Raw genomic sequence first — 12727 nt, 5'->3', positions numbered from 1 at the left:
TTTTTTTTGTCTTTTAAGATATTAGAGAAATAACAAAATTAAATTTTTTAAAGTGTACTTTAGTGTACCACATGCAGATTTCTTTTGAAAATATCCAGGTTTTTGAACATTTAATAGCATGTATGGGGGAAAAAGAACTTGTAATTTTACTAATTTAAAATGTTGCAGAAATTGTGATAGTTTATTGGTACTTTCTACTCTGTAACCCATTTTACCCAAAGTTGCTTTTATGAGGAGATTTGTTGCACATATAGACTGTGGTTGTATACTGGAGTGTTTCTTTTGAAATAGGAAAATAATGTGTTGATTGAACATATGTGACCCCAGTAATATTGAGCTATCCACACTTGTATAGACAAAAATAAGAAGAAGAACAAATAATCACATTCCTCTTCTCCACAACAGACTCAATGAATGACAGGGGACCAAGAAATGACTGCTATCTCTCTAAAGTGCTTTTATACATAATGAGAAAGGAACTTTTGGCAATCATCTCTTCTGCAGGATCAGCTTGACAGATCATGAGAATTAGGAGTGTAAAAGTCAAGCTTGCATCACAACATAGAAAAATGTCAAAATTTTTTTGAAAAATGTCAAATTTTTAAAATTCTATTTTCTATTCTATTTTCCAACATTTCCTTTTTCAGCACCAATTGCTTAAGACCCTGTAATGACCTCCCATTGCTTTAAGAACAATTCAAGATTCTTAACATCAAGTACTAAGTAGTAAATTATCTAACCTTTGATTATGCCTGTAGCCTGATGTCAAGTTTCAGATAAAGAAAATATGATAGATATATATACGCAATGGATTATTATTCACCACAAAACAAAACAGAACAAAAACAGGAAATTCTGCCTTTTGCATCAACATGGATAAACTGCAAGGGCATTATGCTAAGCGAGATAAATTAGACAGAAAAAGACAAATAGGGTATGTTCTCACTTCCATGAGAAATCAAAGAAAAGCAAAATTTATATGATGAGAGAGCAGAATGATGATCACCAGTGACTATGGAGAGTGAGAAATGGAGGCCTGTTGGTTCGTGTACAAACTTAAAGCTGCTCACTTAAAAGTTAGAGAGTAGATCTTAATATTATCACTGCAAAAAATATAGTAATTGTATGAGAGGATAGAGGTGATAACTAATCCTGATGTAGTCCTTTTGCACTACATATGTGTGTCAAATTACCATGTCGTACACATTAAACTTACAGAAGTTTTTAGTCAATAATATCTCAATAAAGCTGGAAATTTAAAAAAAGATTCCGTATGCTTCGGATTTTCCTTTACTTCCTTCCAACTCCCCACCTCTTACCTTCCCTTAAAATGCCTATTTATCCTATTTAGTTTCATCCTCAGTACTCTCAGAAGAGCTCTGAACCCTAAGGCCAAGTTAGAGCCCCTATTATGTAGCAACACCATATTCTGTACTATGGACTATCCAATATTTTCATTAATTAAGCTAAAACATTTTGGGTCCAGCAGCAAAACATGAGAGAACAAATTATGTCTCTTCTAAGATATTAGAGAAATAACAAAATTAAAAATTTTTAAATGTGTTCTTGAGTGTGCCAAATGGAGATTTATTTTTAAAATATCCAAGTTTTTGAACATTTAATAGCATGTATGGGAAAACAGAATTTGTAATTTTATTAATTTAAAAATTTGCTAAAAGAATAATAAGAGACAGCACGGACTACCATGGCACAAATTGACAATCCTATATGTATATATATATATTCTGAGAATAAACCCAATTACTAGATTGCATAGTATTCCATCCTGGCTCAGGTATTTTCCTTTTTCCTTTTTTTTTCCTTTTTTCTTCCCCTTTAGTTTTGGAAAACCACAAAATGTTTTCAGTCTAACAAAAGAAATAGCCAGTCTCCTCATTGAAAACCAAACCAAAGAAACCATCCTCTTGAGATATATGATCTACTTCTTTCTCCATCCCCAGCATTTTAAATTATTAAATGAAAGAATACACAGTTGAGTCTTGAGTTTTTACATTTATTTAACCTCATCATATCTGAAGTTAAAATCAAGAAAAGTAAGTAAGTGAAAAGTTTAGGTCTGAATGATTAAGAAGTTTCCCCAAAAGAATCTTTCTGAAACAAGGAACGTCTAGTCCAAGCATAATTTTCTGTGGAAGCAAATTTCTCATTTAAGGTGCTAAAAACTCAGAAATATCGAGGAATTCTTTCAGAGAATTCTGCTCTGTCAACCAAATGAAATTATTTTTCTAAGTGGACATACTGGTCCTAACTTCCGCCATTTCTTACTTTAGCATACAAAAATCAAGCTGGTAAACTACTTTGTTGGATCCTGGGGACCTAGCCACCTGATCTCTTCTTTTCTTTAGGAGAAATCATTGCATTTATATTTATGAATCTGTGTGTAGGTGCTCCACTAGAGTGTATGTTCCATGAAGGCAGACTGTGCATGTTTTAGACACAATTCTGTGCCATGACTCTGCAAATGCTGACGATATATGTACTCAATAAATATTTGTGGTTGAATGTGTGAGATACATAGGAAAGTATGTGCATAAAGTAAGCAAAAAGCATGTTTAGAACACCTAATGCTAAAAGCTTTTTTCCTCCAATGTCTTCACTTGCAAAACCACTTATTTTCTTCTATTAGAGACATTTTAGTACAAAAAAGTCTTCATTTTTGAGAATATTTACCAGTCGACATTTCTCATGTGTGTATAAGATCGATTTACTTATTCATTTGAGAGAGAACCTGCAAGTGCAGAGCTCAAATTAGGACCCTGAGATCATGACCTGAGCAAAAATCAAGAGTCAGACACTTAACCGACTGAGCCACCCAGGCACACAGGTCTCAGTTGACATTTCTTTTGCAAGGATGAATTAGACTTCAAGAGAAGTCTGAGTAGGCAAAATAGGTGAAGGGGATTAAGAGGTACAAACCTTCAGGTAGGAAATAAATCATGTGGGTGTAACATACAGAATAGGGAATGTAGTCAGTAATATTGTAATAACTTTGTACAGTGACAGATGGTTACTCGAATTATTGTGAGGGTCATTTCATAATGCATAAAAACAGTGAAATCACTACCCCTGAAATTAATAGGATATTCGATGTCAATTTTACTTCAGATAAAAAAGAAAAGAAAACAACCTCCCCAAAAGAGAAACAAAATTATGAAATCATCAACGGAGAAACCTGTGCCTTACTAAACTTCATTTTTCCATTTCTTAATGTTCTGCCATAATTTATGCCCTCAATAAATAGTTGCTGAATATTTATTTGTATATAGCCTTAAAAGAATTTAAATAAATGCAATTTCAGAGATGTGTTAATTCTCATGTGGAATAATTAAGAAATTATCTTTCCCTGTTTATGTAATATAACTCTTAAGAAAAAAAAAGATTCGCATTTTTATTTTAGTATTTTAGTACTTTAAGTATATGAACTACACTTCCCACTGTGTTATAATTACTTAAAATTTTCTACATGTATTAGTTATGTATTTTATATAATATATATTTCAATGTAGAGAGAATTTGCTTGTCTAAAATATGTTTTCTCAGTGTAGAATGAAAAAACGTTTTGATACCATAAAAATATGCGGTTTGGTAATAAATAATAGTTCTCCAGAGTGCAAATATATTTGAGGTCAATCATAAGATGTAAACTCCATCCACTCTTTTTTTTGTTTTTGGGGTTTTGGTTTTGTAAAAAATAATCCTGATTCAGTCAATTTTTTCAGACCATTGCTGTCCAAAGAACCAAATAACATAGGACTTTGATTTGCGTTTAGACTGAGAAATGCAATTGTAACATTTGTAGCAAAGAACTTTGGTTTGAAGTGGAAAATTAATTAATAAACCAAGCCAGAAACAATTTCTGAGGCCATTTAAGTGCTTTGATTGGCAATGTTATAAACTTTGGTTAAAAGGAAATTTAAATAGAAACAGAGAAGGAAATTTACAATGAAATAATTTCCGACATTGCATTAACTTCCTTTGTGTGTTTACTTTGCAATATGCCTGCATGATTAAAATCCTATTAGATTTATTTCCCTTTTAACTAATATATTTATTTTTAGCGAATGCCTATGTAAGTGCAGTATGTATATTCTCCGATAATATAAACTAAAAGCATGATTCTTCTTTAACAATTCATGTTAAACAATGTTACACAATGCATTTAATTTCACTGCAGTGTAAAAATAGAATTACCTTATACAAAGAAAAATTGCTGTCTTTGCTGCAAGAGAACATACATGGAACATGATTAGCCCTTTGGATTGAAACCTAGGTTTATTTAATAATGGAGGATTTGGATCTTGAAACAATAAGAGTAAAGCACCTAAGCTCATGAGCTTATTCTCATTTCCCAGGCAATTTCCATCTTCATTGAAAACCTGAAACTTAACCCATATTTATTATTGTAGCCTCAGACAAATTTGGACCATATTAGGACTACAAGCAAGCTTAGAATAAATGACCGTGTCAGATCTCAGCTTCTGCTTGTGGGTCTGGGGAAAGGGAAAAGGTGATATTTAAATTGAGATGGTGGGGAACCTGAGTGGCTCAGTTGATTAAATATCTGACTCTTGATTTCAGCTCAGAGTCATGACATCTAGCCTGGCATTGGTTCTGCTTTTAGCACTGAGTCTGCCTGAGATCCTCTCTCTTCCTCTCCCTCTGCCTCTCCTCCCAACTCTCAAAAAAAAAAAAAAAACTTAAAAAAACTATAAATAGATAAATAGACTGAGATGGTGACTGTGCTATCCAAACAAACCACCAGGGAAGAAGGGAAGGGCAAACATCTGAAGTACTACTTCTAGAAATCAAAATAGGTAGAAGAAACTGGAATTGAAACAAATATTATAAATGTTTGTGGTATTTGATCTTGAGAGAGAAACATAACAAAAAATGTTTACACGTTTTAAATTTCTCAGTTAAATTATATGTTGACAATGTAAGGAAAACAACTGTAAGGTCCTCTTCCCCTCCCCCAAAAAAAATCCCAAAACATTTGCCAATTTACTGAAATTTAAAATATTAGTTTCTAGAGAGTTGACTACCACCCTCTCTCCTTCTTTCCTTCCCTCCTCCCTTCCCCCTCCTTTTTTTTTTGTTCAACAAACATGTATTAAAAACCTACTACATATTAAGCAGAATCTTAACTACTGAAGATAAGCAGATAAGTCACCTCAGAGACTTTTGGTCATGCTGTTCACTGCCCAGCTCCTGAACCCCAATACCTTTCTATATACAGGGCATTCTGGTTAATGCTCTTTGACATAAGGATCCACATCAGGCAACTCTCAGCATCACCAAGGAACCTGGAAATACCACTACTTGGCACATCTAGATCCTTTCCTTTTTTTTTTTTTTTTTTTTTAGATCCTTTCCTACTTAAATGGACAGTGACTGAAGAGGGACCAAATAGCTACAAACATCCCAGATTTGAATTGGAGCCAGGAGGGAAAGATGCCGGGAAGTTGATGAATGGTTTTGTCAGCAATATCCTGTTCCCTGGTTGAGGGGTGAAGGTAGTGTCATGGGCAGCGTTCAGAGTTCCATGTTAGCAGAAAGAGTGTCTTACTGGACTGCTTCTGAGGTGTGAATTTTGTTGTGCTTCTGGCAGTCGTTCCTTTCTTTCTTCTCATTGAAAGAACCAGAGGCTCTTGACAACTTGTACCAATTCTTGCAGTCATGTAGTATCTTCTCAATAAAAACAAAAAGTTTGTTTTAATTAATTAACGTCATTTTCTTTTGCTTGCAACTACAAATTCCTACCAGTAGAGTCTCAGTATTCAGAGAGTACACTAGATAGAAGATTAAGCCAGCCAAGAAGCCTGGTAAACTGCCATATTGCTCATGTGAATAACAATGAAAATGAAATCTAATGTGTGGAATAGAGAGATAAAGTCTCAATGGGTGGCCCGAGTTGCTTTCTGCCTGTTAATATTTGACAGATGGCAACATGCAGGATGAGCTGGGAAAATCCAGGAATGAGTAGCATTTGAGCTGCTTTTGGTGTGAAGCTACTATGGTTTAAAGAATTTAGATATTCAGAATCTGGAAGTATATCAGAGAATAACAAGGGATTTGGACAATTGGAGCAAAGATTGTGTGAAAACATGAAATGGAAGATGACACTAGAAACATGAAATAGGTTACAATTTTGTGAATCCTTGCATGCCTTATAAACATATTTGTATTCTCCAAACACCAAACCACAGATATGAGAAGCTCAGAGAGCATCAAGCAGGATAAATACCAAAAACAAAACAAAAACAAAAACAAACAAACAAACAAAACCCATTCCTAGGAATATCATATATAACCTGCACAAAATTAAAGAAAAAAAAAATCTTGACAAGAGCTAAAGGAAAATGGGATAAACATCTCACTAGGGAGAAAAATGTTAACAATTATAGCAGATTTTCCATTTTAAACTTTGCAAGCAAGAAGTAAGTGATATCTTTGCAGTGTTGAAAAAATTATCAACCTAGAATTCTTTATTTAGTAAAATTATCCTTCAAAATTGAAGGAAAAATAAAGATTTTCATGGACAAATAAAAACTGAGTGAATTCATTTCCATCATACCTATTTTGCAAGAAATGTTAAAAGTTCTTCAGGCAGAACAAAAATGAAATAGGTGAGAAATTCCCAGCTCTTTTTTTTTTTTTTAATACATGTGGAGATTGTTACTTTTTTTAAGATTTTATTTATGAGAGACACAGAGAGAGGCAGAGACATAGGCAGAGGGAGAAGCAGGCTCCATGCAGGGAGCCCAATGTGGGACTGGACCTCAGGATCCAGGGAACATGCCCTGAGCCAAAGGTAGATGCTCAACCGCTGAGCCACGTGGTGTCCCAATTCCCAGCTCTTTCAATGTGGGCAGTACATAGTGACTTAATTCTAAAAGGATAGTATAAAAAGGGGGTAAAATAGTAACTTTATAGGGGCACCAGGGTGGCTCAGTGGTTGAGGGTCTGCCTTTGGCTCAGGGCGTGATCCCAGAGTCCTGGGATGGAATCTTGCAACAGGCTCCCAGCAGAGAGCCTGCCTCTCCCTCCGCCTATGTCTCTGTCTCTCTCTCATGAATAAATAAATAAAATCTTAAAAAAAAATAACTTTACAGTAGAGAAGGTTGACGCACACTCCTCAACATAACTTAGCATCAACAGTGATGTTATGTTAACAGTATGTACACGATGTGATGAGAATAAAAACTCTGTTATACCTATCTCTTCAAAAGCAATAAAATCTCAAAATGATCAAAACAAGGGAAGTCTGAGAAACTGTCATAATCTAGAGCCACCTAAGGAGACGGGATCCTGGGACAGAAAAAGACAAGAGGTAAAAACAGAGGAAATCTGAATAAAGTATGGACTTTAGTTATAATAATGAGTCAATATTGGTTAAGTAGTTGCAACAATTGTGCCACACATGTAAGATATTAACACTATAGGAAATTGAGTGTAGGCTATTATCTTTGAAAAATTTTTATAAATCGAAAGTTATTCTAAAAATAAAAAAAGTATAAATCAAAAGTTATTCTAAAAATAAAAAGTTTGCTCTTTTTTAAAACAAAACTAAAACAAAAAAACGACTTTGGTAGCTTTGCAAGTATGGGGCTGAGCACATTTGTACTATCTTTTTTTGGATTCATAGCTGCATTATATTCCCTACTTCAGGAATAAATCAGTTTATATGTACTTTATAAGGATTAGAAAAGATATTCTATCTGAAAATCTTTAAGAAAGAATTCTTTATTCTTTTTAAAAAAGAGTTTATTTATTGGGAAGCCTGGATGACTCAGTGGTTGAGCATCTGCCTTCAGCTCAGGGAGTGATCCCACAATCCTGGGATCGAGTCCCACATCAGGCTCCCTGCGTGGAGCCTGCTTCTCCCTCTGCCTGTGTTTCTGCCTCTCTCTGTGCATCTCTCATGAAAAAATAAATAAATTATTTAAAAAATATATTAAAAATAAAGATTTTATTTATTTATTTGAGAGAGAGAGAGCATAAGAAGGAGGAGCAGCAGAGGAGGAGGGAGAAGCAGGCTCCCCACTGAGCAGGGAGCCCAAAGTGGAGCTTGATTTCAGGACCCTGGGATCATGACTTGAGCCAAAGGCAGATGCTTAACTGACTGAGCCACCCAGGCACCCCAATTCTTTATTCTTTTAAGCATAATTCTGTCTAATGGTATAGACACAGAATTGAAAAAAAGACAAGCAATGTTGAGACTTCATTGTTACTATAAAATTCTGTGAAATAAGTATAGGATGCAATGACATCATCTTATTAGAAGCAATATGAAATTTATTAATCCACTAATAATTTTTATTTTTAAATTTCTTAGAAAAATTGATTATAGTTGTTCCACTCTGAACGTTAAAAATGTGTAAGCCTATTTAGCATCTTGTTGAGGGAATTAAATAAATATATTCCAGTTTCTCTGGAACAGCTTTAATTTGGAGATTCCCAAACAATTATTCAAACACCAGAGCCGGATTTTGAAGTGGGGAGATAAAGAACCCTGCTTATGTGTATCTGGGAGGATTTAGCTTTATGAGCAAGATAGGAGCTTAATTTAATCCCTTGATCAGAAAAGTAGTTATAGATCTGGGTCATAGATTTCATCCACATGTGGGCCAGAGGACTTTGCTACATAAATTGAATGGAGGCTACTGCTGTGACACCATTTAGTAGGGTATGTTAGATTGGACCTCACGGACAGAGTTCTGTTAATCCTCAGAAATTTGATGGAAGTACTTTTATTACAGATGGAGAGGTTTCATAATGTGGTGGGACATGTCAGAGGGTGCAGGGCACTCCAAGCAACAGGTAGTCAGTTTATAGTAGAACTCAGGGTTTGGATTGATTGATTGATTGATTGATTGATTGATTGATTTTATTCATTCATGAGAGACATACAGAGAAAGAGAGAGAGAGAGGCAGAGACACAGGCAAAGGGAGAAGCAGGCTCCATGAAGGGAGCCAGATGTGGGACTAGATCCCGGGTCTCCAGGATCAGGCCCTGGGCTGAAGGCGGCTCTAAACCGCTGAGACACCTGGGCTGCCCAGAACTCAGGTTTTTTATGTATACTTTCCCATCTTTACATTGCCTCCCCACGTTTTAAAACTTGGCCCAGTACTTTTGTTTCTTCTTCAGTATATTGGGAGTAGAACTATTACAGTTTGGATTATGTTTAATCTTCTTTCCAACCCCAGGTAGGTAGACATCCTAATCCCAAGCACCTCAGATTCTGACTTTATGTGGAAATATCATTACAGAAGAAATCCAGTTAAAATGAGGCCATTAGAGTAGTCCCTCCTTCAATATGACCAGCGTCCTTATAAAGCAAAGGAACTTGGACTGTGGACAGACACCCTAGCAGAGAGCTGCTGTGAAGACATAAAGAGAACTCCACGTGAAGACAGAAGCAGACCAAGGTGATGTTGCCACAGCAAGGAGCACCAGGGTTCACAGCCCCCACCAGAAGCTAGACAGAGGCAAGGAAGGATTCTCCCCTAGAGGTTTCAGAAGGCAGCATAGTCCTGCCAAAATCTTGCTTTGGGACTTTAAACCTCCAGAATAGTGGGAAAATACATTTCTGTTATTTTCAATTACCCAATTTTTTACTACTTTGCTACAGCAGCTCTGGGAAACTAGTAAACTAATATAGTGAATATTCTCAAACTGCTATACGATAATTTCACTCATCTCTCTATTTCATTTGCTATAAGTTGATATTGAGCACATGTAAGAACTTTATATTTTCATCCTACTTAACCAAACTCTATACTTTTTTTTATGCTGTCAGTATCTTCCTCAAATTGACAGCTTTGCAGCCACTTCTGGGGAGTACACATTTTTTCTTTTATTGTTTCAGATGTTGCTGAGCTGTAAGGAAATGTTGCTTGCCTTTTTCTAGAAATTAAACTCTTGCTTGATTTCTCCACTTTAGCTTTTTTCTTTTTTATTTTAAGACTTTATTATGTCATCATTGTGTACCTGTCTTGATTTCCAGTTCCTGACACAGTTCTGGGCCCTACCTTTTTAAGGTTTAAAAGAATTGAATAATATTACTGAAGAACTCACAAAACAAAGCACTGGCATTATATTTAAGTATTGAATCACTAAATTATACACCTGAAACTAATATTGCACTGCATGTTAACTGATTGGAATTTAAATAAAAGCAGAACAAAGAGAATATTCTTATCTTCCTTCATTACAAGGTGGATGTGTGTACATATACCCAAGTGTGTGTGCATGTTTGTATTTCTATATGAATATGCAGGCATGAAATATTTATCTTTCTAATGATGCTTTTCTTTATCTTTCTAATGATGCTTTTCTTTAATTGTTAATAATGTTAATTTGAATTCTTTAAATACATAGATCTAGCAAAAGTAGCACAGAAATTTCCTGAGTGCCAGAAATCTGCCTGGGGCTACACATTTGCTACGGAAAATCCACATATGAGTATCTCAAAGTTAAGTCTGATAAGTTCCTTCTTTCCGTACACTAAATGATAAGTCAGTTGGCATAAAGATTTAATGTACTTTAAGAAGCGAACTAATTGTGTTCTCTTTCCAAAAAAGCACTTCTCCAAAATTCAATCAGAGATAGCACAGCAACTTTGTTATGATAAACATGCTAACAAGTGAATTATCAGATATATGATTTGCATCATTAAGTTAATTAGTTGTTTCAGATACATATCCCTGAGTTTGAATCCTTGATTTTCATTTCATTTTGATAAGTTCTGCTGAAATGATTTCTAAAAGTCATATCACTTGTATTTCAAGTCCCAATAAATGCCTTAAGACCCCAGCTGCCAGTGGCTAATAGAATTGCTAAAGATGAGTCATTTCTACAGCTTTTTCAGGCGAGGCCATTTCAAAAGAAAAAAAAAAAATCATGACAAAATGTTCTATTATGTTCTATTAGAGCCAGTTCATGTAATTTTCATTTTTAACAACAAAATGTGAGTCTTTTATCCATTAATAAATATAATTTGGTACTTGCACTTTATATCACTCTAATTGCAACCCTATCTCTCATGCTAAAGGCAGACTCAAACTATGGGTAAGAGGAGGAATTTTTTTCTTTCATGAGAGAGTTTAATGATGTAGTCACAATTGTCTTGGTCGCTTAGTATTTGCCTTCCTTTCAAAACACAATGCTCCAATTTATCAAGTAATCATTCTACCTGCTTTTTATCTCTAATTTCACATATTCATCCAAAAGCTTTAAAAATAATTATTTTACGATCCATCTGCATTTGTATTACTTTCAAGTAGGATGGTTTATATCGAAATGCTTTTAGTTCTAGCCTCTGCCATTAGTAAGAAGTATGCAACTTCCAGAAAACATGAAAATGTAAAACACATGGAAGCTTTTATGAGATAGAGATATGGAAATTCGTACATCAGAAGATGAGAAATGAAACCTATATCCTTTTTCTGACAGTTACTGCTTTGAATTGGACCCACCTAATTCCATATTTGTATATATTGATTGGGTAGGCTATGAACACAACAGCTTTTTTTTTTCTTTTTAGCATAAGTCAAAGGAAGGAGAACCAATATATAATAGAGCATCTTTTAAAACCATTACAAATTAATTAGACTTCTTTTAGTCAATACTTGTTGGCATTTGATATTGTAACATTTGCAATATTTCTGGATTCTTGTATCTGATTTCTCCCCCTAGGAAAATGGGCTTTGAATTATGGAACTTTTTCATGGAGAGTTATCTTGCAAACCAACAATTACCTACAAAACATGATAGACACACTGGAAGTACTGTCTCTCCAGTTTTCTAACGTTCCCTTAACTTTTATGTGACTAATGGAAGTGTCTTTATTTTTCATCCACCATAAGTTTTTTTAAATTATAATTTTTATATTTTATTTTATTTTTTTATTTATTTATGATAGTCACACACACAGAGAGAGAGAGAGAGAGAGAGGCAGAGACATAGGCAGACATAGGCATGAAGCAGGCTCCATGCACCGGGAGCCCAACGTGGGATTCAATCCCGGGTCTCCAGGATCGCGCCCTGGGCCAAAGGCAGGTGCCAAACCGCTGCGCCACCCAGGGATCCTAATTTTTATATTTTAAAACATAACACTTATTTAAACTTTTTATTGTTTTTAATAAATGTTATATTGTTGGGGCACCCGGTGACTCAGATGGTTAAGAATCTGCCTTCAGCTTGGTCATGATCTTTGGGTCCTGGGATCCAGCCCCACAGCATTGGACTCCCTGTTCAGCTGCGAGCTTGCATCTCCCTCTCCTACTACCTGTCCTCTCCACTTGTGCTCTCTCTCTTTCAAATGAATATAAAATATTTTTTTAAAAAATAGATAAATGTTACATTGCTATCAGTAATTTATAAATGTGTTCACTAAGTGTTTGAAAACATTTTGGAAAGATGTAAGGAGATTTGTATCTTACAAACTATGCAGGTTTGGATACGTTATATGAACTCGGTGAATCACATTTTTTTCATCAGTCAAATGAAGATTATAATAGTAACAACCTCAGAGAGATAATACAGTGAAGAAATAAGCATTAAATATCTGCAATCTTTTAAGAGCTCTTCTGGGAGCTGAGGATACCATTTTTAATGAAACCAGCAAATCTGCTATCCTAGGAGCTTACATTCTAAGGAGACAACAAAGTGGGTGAAAGTAAAGGACAAAAAAAATGAAATATA

Source organism: Canis lupus, chromosome 13, assembly GCF_003254725.2.
Source record: "Canis lupus dingo isolate Sandy chromosome 13, ASM325472v2, whole genome shotgun sequence".
In the NCBI taxonomy this organism is placed as follows: Eukaryota; Metazoa; Chordata; class Mammalia; order Carnivora; family Canidae; genus Canis; species Canis lupus.
This window is presented reverse-complemented; position numbering follows the sequence as displayed.